Source organism: Leuresthes tenuis, unplaced genomic scaffold (assembly GCF_036924035.1).
Source record: "Leuresthes tenuis unplaced genomic scaffold, fLeuTen1.0.hap1 SCAF_7, whole genome shotgun sequence".
In the NCBI taxonomy this organism is placed as follows: Eukaryota; Metazoa; Chordata; class Actinopteri; order Atheriniformes; family Atherinopsidae; genus Leuresthes; species Leuresthes tenuis.
This window is the reverse complement of record NW_027325361.1, coordinates 5,845,084-5,860,196: the sequence shown is the minus strand read 5'-3', so window position 1 is coordinate 5,860,196 and position 15,113 is coordinate 5,845,084.

Here is a 15,113-nt window from a genome sequence, read left to right as displayed (position 1 = left end):
GAGCCCATGCATACAAGGGAGAACATGTAAACTCCACATGGAAAGGCCTCAACCGGGTTATGAGGAAAGGGTACTAACCACCACACCACCGTGCAGCCCACTTTAGAACATGTGAAGTCTACATAACATATGTTTTCTATGAGAAAGAACAGATGGGATGAAACTGAAATTAAATCAAGAAGCAAACAAGACCTACTGCCGTGTCCATAAGATCACATGGGCCCCTGGCTTTTTAACCAGAGCTAGAAAACTTTTGTGAACTGTCAATGCAGAAAAAAATTGCACTTGGTCGAAGTGGACCTAATTTAATATCTTATGATACAACAGTTTAAATATGATCACGTATTTGTGAAAATGTGACACAGTATGAAATACACAAACTTAAATTTAGTGGAGTATAAATAAAATGTACTGCAAAGAAAATAATAAGGTGTAGGTCACCTTTCAGTGAGTTACAATAATAACTGTCTAATAATTACATCGATGTTTATATGATAATGCATAGCAGGTGCCTTTTTGGTCCATTTTCTAGTGTTTGAGCCTAAATCTTAGAGATTCAGCTCAAATCATAAAGGTCAGTTAAATGTACCAAGCTGCAGAGAGAAATTAAACCATTTGAATGATAATTTTAAAAAAAGGTCACTTATGGAACATGGGAAGATGTCAAAAATAAATGAATGAAAAGAAGTGAAGCAACTCACCTCATTCTTGAGAAAGTTCTGGTTGCTCAGCTCTTTTTTACAAGTGTGGATTTGGTCCAGTGAATCCTTTTCAATCCTTGTTGAGGAATTGTACGTGCAAGTCACTTCAAAGTCATACTGAGTGAGTTGATTATTTTCCTACGGTGAAGCATTTCTGTCCTTATGAGAGTTCATTCTTCCAGAATAATAACAGCAACTGTGGTTACTGAAGGATGTGTGGACCTGACAACAGTGACCATATGCAGCAGCCAGCTGGGCAATAAAATTATATATTCAGATTTATTCAATGCAAATCAGAACTTTCGCAAAATTAAGAATTTATGATTTATTTTCATGTTTCCTTCATCACACAATTGGCAACCATGAGACAGAAATGCATCATCACCACAGTGAGCATTGCTTGTGGAATTAAAAACATTCAAACTGGCAATTTTAGCTGAAGCAAAGCTGCTTTGTCCTTAAAGCAATTTATTTATGATATCTTGTTGTGTGTAGATATAAAAAGAAGAACAGATCTCTTCCTTGTTTTACTATCTGAGGACTTACCGGTACCCTTAGTCTGAAGGCTATTTTCCTACCATTAAAATGATTGTATTTCACCCCTGAGTGCATATAAATGAAGACAGATATCAAATTCATCAAAATTGTCTCTAATTTAAATCTAACTAAAAAGTTATCCTACACAGATAACACAAAACTGTATCAAAATTAAAACAATTAATTAAATACTATTAATACTAAAAAACGTGCTGAAAATTTCAACCTCGGCACAATGTTTAAGAGCCAAAAGAACAGAAAATACCTACACATCTTGTACAGGTGACATTTTCCTCAAAGTAATGGCTCTTGAATCCAGCATAATTTTAACTTAAAACCAATGAACAATACAACACATAATTCATTTTTGATGTGTCTTTGAAATCTTTTATTTAGACCTCCAAGCTTTTAGGTATGGTTACCCTGAAGCTGTTAAGAAAAAACACATTAGACTCCTCAATTTATGCAGCACACAGTCAAACAGAGAACAAATGCTGCCTCATCTTTTAGATACAGCTACTGTGACATCTAGTGGCCAGTAGTTCACCTCCCGAGGACTGCACTGCAACTCCTGCACAGCAGGTATGTTCTATCATCTGGCACCACCACGAGACTCCACCAGAGATGCATTACAGTGCTACATCTAAAAGAAATTATTCACAGTTGTCCAATTCTCTCCAAAAGTGTCTGAAAATACATTCTTCACTATTTGTAACCGCAGAAATGCCCTTAAATGAATCAACTGAACAGGTGTTGTTTAATAATTCAAGGTTATACCCCAAAAAGTTTCCATGAGATTTTTTTAGACTCCACTCCAAATTCCACACTGACCCTTTAAAAAACATTGTTGACATGGTTACACATGCAAGGAAATAAAAAAAGCCAATTATGCTGACAGTATTACTTAAAAAAAAAAAAACTGAATAGTGTCCAATTACAATTCAAAGATTCTGAGACACAAATAAATATAGGGTTCGTTAAATGAGCAAGGAAGCTCACTTGTGCTCTGTTAAATGTGATATCATAACATTTTCACATAATATGCAACATGAATAGTACCATGCCAATATTCCTAAAAAAAAAGCATTATTGATTACTCCAAACTGTTAGTGGTGAATGATGTGTTTCCGTTCATTTCTGTCAGATTTACTGCAGTAGTCATGGTGTAACTCCACCGTACGACACTAAATATAAAATGTAATTGAAGTGAATCGGTAAATCAGTGTAAGAATATAGAATAACAACAGGTGCACATTTGTGTGTAAAGAGGAGCTGTTACACAGCAAAATACTTTTTTAAAAAGATTAACTTTTAAGCATGCAAGTCTGACACTGTGATCAAGCAGGGGTGAAGATAGCCTACTGCTGTTATGTTTGTACTATGTGTAACTCAGTGTGGGTGTGCAGGTCTGTGGTGTAAAATATTCTGCTTGGTCTGAAGACATTACCACAGACCCTCACAGTCTGCCTGATAGTCTGTCCTCACGTTCTGATTTAAACCAGTTTACCAATTCCATTATGCTAAGCCTGAACACTGGTTGGGAAATGATGAACGATTATGTGAAACACATAATCTCCCTGCTGCACCATCATAGCAATATGGCAGCCAAATTTCATTCATCCTATCCAATTTCTCCCTTATTTAAGGAAAGAAAATTACTGGTCCTAGTAATCAGATATGTAGTGAGGCTGTGTGCAGGCGTTAAGCCCACTCCCACTAGGTTTTCTGCCTTGCTCTGGCTGTAGTTAAATACATGGACACACATACTAAAGACAGATACACATGTTCCACATGTCTGACCCTCCTCAGTTCTCACATCCCCTTTCACCCATTTCAAGGACTGTTTTTTAGCCTTGATATATTCTCTACAACATCATCCGTTAGCGATGCCAGTTTGAAACACAGTGTCCCTTAAGTGGTTTAGAGAGCTGCAGGCAGGGAGTTCTCCCACACACACTTCAAACCCTCCTCCCCTCCTATCTCTCGACTCAAAAAGGCCTGCATAAATGTTCCTTTTTCCAAACAACAACATAATTTTGGAAATTAGGTTAAATTAGATAAGAATGCAATTTTATCCTTTTGCCTGAGATTATCCTCTGACAAAAATCATAAATAATGGCTCGATATTATTTGGCACCAATATACAATCCCTCTTCTGTGTGTTTCTCTTTCTGTGGAGCTAAATCACCAGCGAGCAACCATTTTAAACACCATGTAATTTATTGCTAATACACTCTGGATATCACAGGCCCTTAGAAAGCAGTGTCATAAACAGGAAGAGGGGTATTGAGAATATTTGTTCTCCTCCACGCATGTTCACTTTCTCTCTCCAATCGGGAATGCATTATAGGTGTAATTGAAAATTAGTAGTACATCTTTTTTTAAGGGGTAATTTATCAAGCTTCATTGTTCCCATGTGACACCTCCAGGGCCTGTATCTAACAAGGAGCCCGAAGCGCCGAGAGGCTTTCTGCCTGCCCAGGCCCCTGCAGTGCTCTCTCTGCTTTGTCACTAATTGTGGCCTCCTCTCCAATGAATTGTGATTCGCCTAAAAGAGCTTGTTGGCTCGATGCAATGAAGCTGCCGGTGACGCTCTCACCATTATCAAAGATACTCTTGATCTTTTCAAAAGCAGGAAATAGATTTTTTTTTCCCAAGCCCTGTTCAATCATACAGGGGTGGGGGGAGGGGTAGGGGTGGGGGAAAAAAGTAATTTGCAATGCGTCCATTAGTTCTTCATTAAAGCAAGATTAAATTGCACCTCAAATCACATCTGCCTTTTCCAGAGTAAAGGGTGACAGTTTTAGGGCCAAAACTAATTACTAGTGCCAATGAATGAGAGAGGAAAACAGGGCTGTTTTTACATGAGATAGTGTGGCCTGTCATTATATTCAGACTAATTCCACTTTGCCTGCTCTCTTAATGAGACCGGAACGTCCTCACATCTCTCTCCTTCTCTTTCTCTGTATCAGCGCCCACTCCAAATGTATAATTTCGATAGCACTTGGAGTTTGCATTAATTAATTTTTCTGCGAGACACGCTACAAGTGCCAAATCTGTGATGTTCTGAATTATCATTCAGGCAGAGAAAGAAAAGAGACAGACAGAGAGAAAGAGACAGACAGACAGCTAGGTGCAAAGAGACAGAGAGACAAATACAGTGAAGGAGGATAAAAGGGAGATAAATATTAACTTTATATCGGCCCCAATTCTTCTTCATTCTCTATTTTTCTCACAGTAATATAAAGTCAAGTGGCTGTTGTGTCACATTTTTTCATGTTTGATGTATTTCGTGAAAACGCAAAGTTGTGAAAGACAGAGAATCTAAAAAGTTAAGTAATGCAGTCAGAAACTTTTACAGGGGAAGCTTGGTAAAATGAAGTGAACAAATATGATCATATCAGAACACCCCATCATGTACAATGACTATTACAATGGCTAACTATATTTTTGGTGAAAAGAGACTGATCAGATTCAATAGTTTGGAGAATGTTAGTTGCTGTTATCTCTCATTTATCCAGAGACAGGGACTGATAAATGCTTTGGGAATGACATTTTGTTATGTATTTGTTTAGTCTGAATTTGTGTGGAGCACCAATATTAGACTGTCTTGGCTCAGGTGGTGAGTATCTACGGGATCAAATAACTTACCACTCTCACACTTTTAAAACTTTGTTTAACACCATTTCAGATAATCATACAAACTTGAAATGCAATATATTTAACAACTACAGTGTTGAGCTCCTCTAATAAACTTAACATGTGATAGGTTTCACACTGTGCTGTATGAATGTGTGTGTATGGGTGAATATGGCTCGCTTCGAGTGGTCAACAAGTCTAGAAAAATCCTAAATAAATGCAGTCCATTTATAATTTTTACCATATACATTTTTTCTTGCTGAAGATAGTTGCAAAGGCAAAATTTTCCCCCTCAATGTGTCCAATGTCCTCACAAAGGGGCAACTCCTCTGTGTTGGTGCAGTGGAAGGAAAGGAAGCATTAAACAGATCATGGCAGGTCAAGACTGTGACACTTCGATGGTCTGAATTATAAGAACTATAACAGTCTTGCTGCTCTCCTTGTGCAGAGAGCACTAAAGAAAAGGTTACTGTTCTGATAATCAGCGTCATACTTAACTACATTTTCTTTTGAATATTTACAAAACACATCTGAGTCACTAACACTGAGTTTGCATCATTTTCATATTTTATTGCAATTCAGCACCAGAGCAAACCACCTTATGTGTGGAACTCTTCCACTCCTTTTTTTCCACACTCTGCTCCTCTCTGCATCGACAGATGCTCGTCTCCCCTTGTTGGAGGTTGAGGGTGGTTAGATTAGTCTAAGAGCTGAGCACAGTCAAGTCTCACAAACAGGATTTAGCATGTTGTCTCATAGTGGCAGCTCTGCCGGGGATCATATGGTACTGATGAGCCTGGGGGCATAACATGCTTATGGCAGATACACCGAGATTTACAGAGACAGGAGAAGTGCAGAGTACACCAACTTAACATGTGTGCATTTGTTAACAGTGCACAAAGTTGAGATGTTGGTATCTTTAAATGAGTCAACAATGTTCTGAGGCTTTACCCTGCGCTCTGTATAAATCTCTTAATGCACCTTACAGGCTTTTCAGAGTTGCCAGCTGATTAGCCCTCTCAAGACGATTTCTGCCATCCTTAAAATATTTTTTCTTTTTTTACATACAGTGCATTTTTCAGTCGTAAGGTATCAAACCTCCTTTCCTTGCAGAAAAAAATATATGCACTAGCACTAATTTTTTAAGCAGAGGAATCACCCCTCTGGATTCTGCTGAAGTGCGATTTGGCTGCAGAGACTGTGCTGGTTCCAGAATTTCAAACCTCATACCATTCCAGGCTGGGCTTATCCTAAGCTTGTTAGTATGTGTGATGCCGGGACCGATAGGGACCTCTACATTACCATAACGCTGCTGAATTAACTATGATCTTCCACTGCACTGAGAAAAAACTGGCCCACAGAAGTTTTGCAATATGCTGTGCAGGATATTATGATAACATGCAATAATAAATGTTTATAATCTACTTAGTGGAGGACCAGGGTTCAAATATATTTCTATATTAGGCTTATTAATGCTCACACAGATTTTCTGTTCCACCCTTAGGACGCCTGAGAGAAATATGCAGACTAATCCAGAAATGGGAAAATAAAAGATTTTAAAGTGGTGATCAAGAAAGTGGAGATTGGGTGATGGTTTATCACACAACAGAGAGAAATGCAACTGATCTATTCTGTATTAAACATAGCCACCATGGACATGTCCTCTGTTTTGTCTCAGATTTTCTCAGATGCATTTATACCAAAAATATAGAAAGAACAAAAAGAAAAATTACATTAATATGAAAAAGATATTTGTTATGTCAGTACTACAATTATAAACAGAAAAGACTCTCAAGCAGCATCAAAACCATTAATGTTAACATTAATTGAGAATGTAATAAATGGATGAAAATGACACCATCGTTGAAGTTTCATTGCTTGTTCCACTTTGTATTGAATAGATGGTGAGTAGATTTTCCTTTTATTTTGGGTTTTTTCAACACTCAATCCTGCAGAATTCCTGACTTACATGTTGATACTTTTAGGAAACTTTCCCATTATTGGTGACATTTGAAATAAAGTTGGTTTTGAATAATTTGGATCAGCATAATATGAGTTACCCCTACCTCCAGTAGGGGTCCTTAGGCAAGACCGCTTTATGCTACCTGCCTAGCTGGGATATGAGTGTAAGTCGCTTTGGATAAAAGTGTCTGCCAAATGCATAAACATGAGTGTTGTTTAGAATCACATTGGACGTTTTAATACCCTCGCGTCTGTATGATAGTCAATGAGACAGATTGCCTCCTCTGTTTCCAGTTTATTCATCTTTAATGCCCAGACAGGTGTAGTGCCAATGTTCATATCTTACTCTCATATTTCCAGAATGTTTAACTGCATACAAATCTGCAGAAGAGTGTAACATCACACTCTCATATATATCATTAAAGAGCACAGCAGGAGCTAAAAGTCCCCCTCTGACCTGCACTGTTAATCTGACTACTCAGTGAATGTTTCTGAGGGAATGCCATACGGCCTGTATACATTAGAGACGCATTAGACGATAAACTTCTTAAGTATCCTAATAATGCAGCTCGTCTTATTTTGATAAACAGTAATTTGGTGTCATGGAGTACAGAAAGGACTGAATGGGACTTGTCTGTCTATCTGCCTCCTGTCATTCGAACCATTTCTCTCCTGGGTTAAGACTCTCCTCTCTCCCCCTCTCTTTCTCTGTGTTGACACATATACATATCACACACCAGGATTAGTATGATGGTGACTGTAACAAACCTCTCTTTTGGAAAAAAAAAAGAAAAAAGAAAGGAGGGGGGGGTGCACCCAATTCTATAGTGGAGGTGCCCAGCCAGAAAATAGCATACTTAGACAACAATGGTTTAGTAAGTACCTTAGCAAAGGATCAGCGCTGGCAGAGTGAAACACATTACAAAACAATGGCTGACTGCCTGCCTGCTTGGCTGGCTGTCAGGAGCTGTGAAGCTGCCATGAGCTGCCATGCTGTTATTTGTCAGGGGAGAGAAAAGGAGACAGAGACACACATCATCATCTCGTTCTTCATCGCCATAAACACTGGTGTGAATGACTGGTCACAGAGAGCCTAATCCCGCCTGCACACGCATCTCCCATGATCCCCTTCTGCAAAGTGCGGCATGTGATGTTCCCCTGCATGATAATATTATGGATGCAGAGGTGACAGGTATAAAGTTAGATGTGGTTTGAGCTTTAGCATTATGTCAGATTTACGTTTGATTAAAATTTTGTCCAAAACTGTGATGTACAGTACAGAAATAAAAACAAAAGAAGAACACTATTAGAGCTGCAGTAACTCTAACTTGAATCATATTATTCAACTGAAAAAATCTCTGGTTGCTGCATCTCAGATGTGACGATTTGCAGCTTTGGTTTGTTTTATACAAACGTAAAATGAATGTTTTGTTGTTTTTGTCTATTAATCAGGCAAAGCAGACAATTGAAAGATTCCATTTTAGACCATCAAACAAAAAATTTCCTCATATATTATAAAACAAACAATAGGTTAAGATCTGAAAATATAATTTTCAGCCCTGATGAATATGCACCATAAGACTAGATTAGATATTCTTTCAAAAGGCAGAATTTAGACTTTTATCAAAGTTGGAGGTTTAAAATTAGATCAACTGGAAACACCCCCAAGATGCTACACCGAAAAAGATTAACTATCCAAAACAAATTAAAAATCACAATCCTAATTTTGAATAAATGACAAATAATCCTGCTGCTGAATTATGTTAAAATAACCCAGAAAATATCCAGCAATTATTAAACCTCCATATCATGCGTTCAAAATTACACATTTATATTCCAATATTTTGATAGGATCTAAATCAGGAAGTCAAATATATTCCATTTTTATTATTGGGCCAATAATGAGTTGAGATTGTTTAATGCCAGTTAAAAGAGGAAAAGGGCTTCTGTATGAAGAAGAGGGGGGTGGGGCGTTACTAATGATATAAGAACGAATGTTAGAGCATCTCCTGGAAATCTGGCAGAAATCCTAATGTCGCCCCTGTCCCTCTTTTAATGCAAACCAAATGAGCCTGCACTGTAATAAGAAGCTTCCCAGAATTAGTTTCCGTTTGCAGAAAATTGCAAGAAAAAAAATCCTGGTACCTTTATCTATGAATTTCACTCCAGCATAAGCAAAAAAAAAAAGGCAAAGACCCTTCTCTGACATTATTTGGATGACGTGCCATCAGTAGCAGCAGCAAGAAATAACATTGTGCAAATTCTATGCATGTTAATGATAAATAGGAATCCACCTGCTCACAGATAAAATGAGTTTAATTTCCCCCACCCGTGCCCATGTGCCTGCCTGGCCTTTTAGAAATTACTTATGCACAGCTATTATTAAAATAGGGCCAGAGCAAATGAGAAAGAAGCGCTATCTCTGGAGAGTGTGGACTGGGTTTAGACTGCTGCTGCTGCTTCCAGGACTCTCTGCTTCACACAGTCAGCGTTTCTTCCTCACACACTTACGTGAACATGCACATATCAAACACACACTGAGACCGAAGCTTGTGCAGACAACCCTTACCTTCTCTCGGCTGTTGTGGCAACTCTGACCCAGTATTTACTAAATTAACCCAAATCCTTTTGGAATGTAATGGAATTTGAAAGCTTTTTGAAAACATCTTTTTGCATTCGTGTCTATCTGTGTGTAAATGTATGCTAAAATGTATACCAGAGAGAGAATGCATTTGTGTGTTTTAGTGTACATGTGCACACTTGCGCGTGCATGCCTGTTTTGTATCCAAATCTAATTTTGTTGTTGCAAGGACATTTCCTTTGAATGTACAATGTGCTTGTTCCTCCATCCTCAGAGTAGCTGACGCTGTAACAATTGGATGCTGAAGACGTAGAAAAGATCAGTTAGTGGGTGGTGACTAAAACATTTATGTATGCATGGACAAAAAAGAGAGGGGGGAAATCAAAATTGGGATAAGGTGGGCAGAGAATGGAGGGCAGGTGTAAAATGAATTTTAAAAAGAGGTCAGAGCATGAGTGTTTTTGTTCAAAGGGCACTGCATATTCTCTGCCACCCCTGCTCCATTAGGAAATCAACAGATTCCTCTCATCTTTCACTTTGGCCTTGAACACTTCCAGAGCATTCATTCTTTTAATCCACATAAGCTGAAGTATGTTCTGATGGCTTGCTGTACAGCCTTTCTCCAATCTGAACTATTGCCTCTTCTGATTCAATAATGAGAGCTAGAAAAAAAATAACACAACACACAAACTGGAAGTCATTAGGCAGGGGAAACAAATCTAAATTGAAGTGCATTGAACACTTGAAGCTGACATCCTGAAGTTGTGTAGAATTAAAAACCAGCCATTCTGCAAGGAAAGACAGAGGAGTGCTCACCTGCTGACTATAAGCTATCAAAACTGTAGGCAGTTCTATTATTTAACACTGTTTTTAGCTTTTTTCTACTCAAAACGTCAGGTCAGTACAGTGAAATTTGTAAAAGACAAAGAAATAAAATGGAACAGATGTTGGTTCTTCTAAATGCAGTGGATGAAATAAAGTTGCTTTGTTCCAATTGGCTGTGAGGAATAACTCAAGGGTTGCACCGAACAATGACACACAGACCTGTTTACATTTTGAACTTGGGCTTCCTTCCTGCTGTGTGTGTTCTTTCTAATGACTAGTCCCTGGAATGGAAAAAAAAACCCTGGGGGATGTTAGGACTAAGAAATAAGGTTCTCTCTACTTCATGCACTCTAAGGGCAGCAATTATGTCAAAATAGTTTTTGTTGCTGTAATGAGAACAAATATTTCTGTCCTTTGAGATTTGGTCCTCCTGCTCTTGACAGGTTTTTCAAAGTTGAAATTACTGGCTTTATCATAATGACATAATGCAATGTATCTAAATGATGGTGCTATAATTTACAAATACTATAGTTATCAGAAAGTGAAAGTACTGGAGAAAAATCCCGAGGATATATCATTGTGATGACACACTTAAGTGTTTCTGCTGCATCTTTAAGAATAACGTATACGAACACAAATACATTGTTATTTGCACATGGTATCAGTATTTTACTCTGCAGCAGACAACAGCTGTTGCAAACTAGTGAATATTGCAGTTTCTTTTTTTGTTAAACTTTATTGAAGGTGCAAAGGTGGTTATACAGTCTCAACATCATGTACAACTGGGTTTGCTCAGGCATGATAAATCTGATCATAAAACTGAGCATCTAAGTCAAAATATGTTGGAAGCAGTAGCAAAAACACATGCAGCATGAGTGATTAAAATCCCCTCAAAGTCACCCCATACATGTCTTATATCCACACATTCACAGATAAACCCAACAAACCCAAATACAATAATGAAGCCCACCTATCAAAGACTTCTCCACTGCCATTGCAGGACCAACATGGATGTACAGGGGAGTAACTATCCACTGATGGCGATGATATTGAAAGGATGTCTGTTGTATGTCGTAATCGGAAATAAGTTTACTTGAAAATCTTTTTTTATTGAAATAAACTTTGAAAAGTATCAGCACTTTACATGGATTTTTGTAATTTTTTGATTCATAAGTGAATTTGTGGAAACACATCTGCTAAATTATGATGAAATTAAAAATTTACAGTGGAAATTAAATTAATCAAAAGAACACTTCATCAATCAATGTTGCAGTATGTTTAAAGAGGACTGAATAGAAATATAGACATGAAAAATTTAATGGGCCGTAGAAAGGTTGAGTCAAAAGTTTTGTTCATGATGAATTGAGTTACAGTCGACAGCAGTCATTTCTGATCTGGTGATGATGGGTATAAATATTAAACGTACTGTATTGTAACATCCATCCATTTTCTATACTGTCAATCTGTCAGTTGGGTAGCAGGTGGGCTGGAGCCTATCCCAGCAGTCATTCAGCACTCGCCAGTCATTCAGTGTAGCAGCACTTGCCAGTGCATCACAGGGCCACATAGAGACAAACAACCATGCACGCTCACACTCACTCCTATGGACAATTTAGAGTCACCAATTAACCTAACATGCATGTTTTTGGATGGTGGGAGGAAGCCGGAGTACCCAGAGAGAACCCACGCATACACGGGGAGAACATGCAAACTCCACACAGAAAGGCCCCAGATCGAACCTGGAACCTTCTTGCTGTGAGGTGACGGTGCTAACACCACACCACCGTGCAGCCCTGTATTGTAACATGTCACAATAAAACTGTGTATTTCCAAATTTCAAGTAACACAGTGGAGTTATGTGGCAAATAATTCAAAATATTGTTTAATGTGTTTATCTTTTTGAAAGCCCTAAGTCCTGTTAGGAGTGATCCTACAAGCCTGGCAGACATTTCCCCCAGAGGCTTCCTTCCTTTTTCTCAGCAGAAATATTCAAGCTCAAACCGGCTGATTGGGAAGATCAGGGTCCAGCCATTTTCAGGCACTTCCACCTATGCTGCATTGGTTCAGGTCCAGAACGGGACTGGGTCGCTCCAGGACTCCAGGACAGAGATTTCCTGATGTCTCTACAGGCTTTTCTTCGAAGTGTGTTTAACCTTCACCCCAGCTTCACCCTCATCATGATCACTTTTTTAAGCAACAAGCTTGTCAGCATCAAGGCTGATCATATATTTACCAGAAAAAAAAATCGTAACATAAGAAAAAGCCACTGTTACAACAAATCTGGGTACTTCTGTTTTTTTCTTACTAAATCAGCTGATGCCTAAAACCCCTCAAGACCAGTTCTGAATGACCACAGAAATAATTTTGAAAACAAGTCTTCCTCCAATCGAGGAACTTTGCGTCCCTGTGGAGTATTGTGACAGCTCAGAGACGAGGGCCCATGACAGCGACAGGGTAAGACTCTGATTGAATGGCAGCAGAGGACCATACATCTTTAAATTCCTCATTATCCACTAACACACAGACACCACGTCTGCTCCTATTCCATTACTTACTGCTCTGTATTGTCATGCTCCGAGAATTCAATGTAGTACCTTTTATTGTAGAAAATGAAAAATGTCATTTTCCCCTTCTCTCTCTCTGTCCCTCTCTCATAAGACTAATTTAAAATATCTCATCTCCCTTCTGCGTGTTCAACGGTCTGATTGCCTCAGTGCTGAAGAAAGAGGCCTAAGAGGAGGAATCCCCTCTCTTTGTGAAAAGGAGTCCAGGTGGGAGAGGAGCAGGGGGAGGAGAATTGAGTGAGATGATTCATGAAGGAGAGAATCTGCAGCTTCATCAGACTCGGTCAAGCAGGAAAACCTGCTGCTGACCTTCAGAACAAGTTGAGAGACCCACACCTTCAAGGACTCAAGGTCCCCTTTTCCTTCCACCAGTCACATGGCTCTTCTTGCTCTCTTACCTCTGTCATTCTTTCTTTTCTGAAAATAAAAGTCCTTCAGTAATGCAGAGCAGGACATCTACAAGGTATCTCTGGGCAGACAGATACAGTAACAGTGACACATTTAGGTGTTCCTGAAGGAGTTGTGTTGTGGTAAAAGAGTGGGTGGTGAAAGAAGAGTAGATAAGAAATCGAATGATTTTTCATTCAAACACGTTTCTGAATTGAATACATGATAGTTTACTCACAGCTACTTCAACATCTGGGATGGTTTAAAAAATATTTCCCTGTGTTGTTTTCATTAGAAATGTAAAATGTCACAATACATAAATACTTGTTTAACTCAAGCAAAATGTCAATCATAATGTAGCTTCTCAAAAACATTCTTATATATTAAATTGAATATACCAATTTTTAATAATGTATCTATCCAGATGATTGTTACTTATTTTTTTATTTTATCTTATTTTCTAATTTTAAGCATAATTTCTATTAAATAAATTGGACACAGAGTTGATTTTCAAGTTTCGCTTTAGATGTATGTGCACTTGAAAAAGTGACAATTATGATTTTTTTTTATTAAACTAGAAGTTGTTGATATCAATTTACTATGATTCAACTGAAAATGTTGCAGAAACAGAATTTCTTCCAACACGAGACTACCTTTATTCACTGAAAGAAAGAAAGAAAGAAAGAAAGAAAGAAAGAAAGAAAGAAAGAAAGAAAGAAAGAAAGAAAGAAAGAAAGAAAGACAGACAGACAGACAGACAGACAGACAGACAGACATTCAAACATTCATTCATTCATTCATTCATTCATTCATTCATTCATTCATTGCTAAAGTCCACAGTGTTCCACTGCCCTCCAGTGGAAACCTGCAGGACTGCAGCACTGCTGCATTTGCAGATTGGTTAGTTAATTAGTTAGTTAGTTGGTCAGTTCCCTGTTTATGGACACTTAAAATCAATTTAAATAAAAAAACTGACATTTTAGTAGAAATGATAATGGTGTATTTGCATGCACCTTATGTGATGCATTGTCAAAGACTTTCAGATGCATCTGCCACTTAAAACTATTTTAAAGTTTAAAGAGTTCAAGGTTAAAGTTACAAAGCCCTTGTGCACAGTAAGAAAGCAATGCAGCTACCTGTATCCTATGTTTTACCTCCAGGGTGACCCTGTGTTCGGTCACCACAGAGATCAGTCGTCTTGAGGAGGAGCTAAAACTCCCCTTCAGTGACTCTTCACAGGGGCACACAGAGCGAGCACTTTAGGAGATCTCCTGTAGCCAGTATTTTTAAAAGATTAAGATGTCAGGCCTTTTGGACAGGACACACATGATCAGGAGTCTGTGTGTGTGCAGCATGAAATGAAGAGGCCTCCTCTCTGCCTGTATATTAGCGGTTAATCTGCCCTAACAAGATACAGACTGGGCCGAACAGCTTCCCCAGCACATCACTGATGATGGGACCAGTAATGATGGAGGAGGACAGCCAGAGGTTGGCAGCTAAGCTTGAAGTAAGCTACTTTGGCTTGAGACGACACACGGCTGGTCGCACAATCGCTGATGTGTGTGTCCAGTTATTAAATCAAATATGTGACACCAAGTAGCTTACTGAGCCAATAAGCCACAGGGACACGTTGGCTTTAATTTGTTGAGGGATGAGGCCGTGTTTCCTAGACCGTCTCATTTCAGGAGCAGTGTGGTCCCAGTATGAAGAGATATGAAACAACGTAGGTTATGGAAATAGACAACTGGCTCCAAAAACACCCCTTCCAAAACCTTACATTTTATGGTTTTAGGTTAGCTTTTTTAAGACCTGCAGTTTGCTTTTGTCATGATTCCCAGCTCAGCTCAAAGGATCGGTCCACCTAAATAACAAAAAGGCCAAACAAAATCTCAACATTTTCTGGTGCTCTAAACAATA